Consider the following 533-nt stretch of genomic DNA (forward strand, 5'->3'; position numbering starts at 1 on the left):
ATTTGTTGATGGGCACTTGGGTTGTTTCCAACTCTTTGCTATTGTGAACAAAGCCATGATAAACATGGGTGTGCATATATCTGTTTGGGTGTTATAGTTTATTTGGAGTATATTCCCAGTAGTGGAATTTCTGGGTCAAATAGTATTTCTATTTCCAACTTTTTGAGAAAACGCAATATTATCTTCCATAGTGGTTGCACCATTTTACATTCCCACCAACAGTGAGCAGTTCCAGTTTATCCACAACCTCACCAGCATTTGTTGTTTGCTGTTCTCTTAAATCTTGCAATTCCTTCTGGGGTGAGATGATATCTCATAGGTGTTTTGATTTGCATCTCTCTTAGAGCTAGGGATTTTGAATATTTCTTCATGTATTTGTTTGACATCTGAATGTCTTCTTTGATGAAGTGTCCGTTCATATCCTGTGCCCATTTTTCTATTGGATTATTTACCTTTATCTTGTTGTGGTGCTCAAGTATTTTATAAACTCTAGATATAAGTTCCTTATCTGACATGTCATTACCAAATATTTT

The 533-nt window shown here is 35.5% G+C and overlaps 1 protein-coding gene across 2 annotated transcripts in view; it reads left to right on the top strand.

Moving 5' to 3' along the window:
• The window catches only part of COL4A5 (collagen, type IV, alpha 5), a 397,088-nt gene that overhangs the window by 267,222 nt on the left and 129,333 nt on the right, over window positions 1–533 (top strand). The gene's annotated exons all lie outside the window — the stretch shown is intronic.

Source organism: Elephantulus edwardii, unplaced genomic scaffold, assembly GCF_000299155.1.
Source record: "Elephantulus edwardii isolate Elephantulus edwardi_28Jun2011 unplaced genomic scaffold, EleEdw1.0 scaffold00083, whole genome shotgun sequence".
Taxonomy (NCBI): Eukaryota; Metazoa; Chordata; class Mammalia; order Macroscelidea; family Macroscelididae; genus Elephantulus; species Elephantulus edwardii.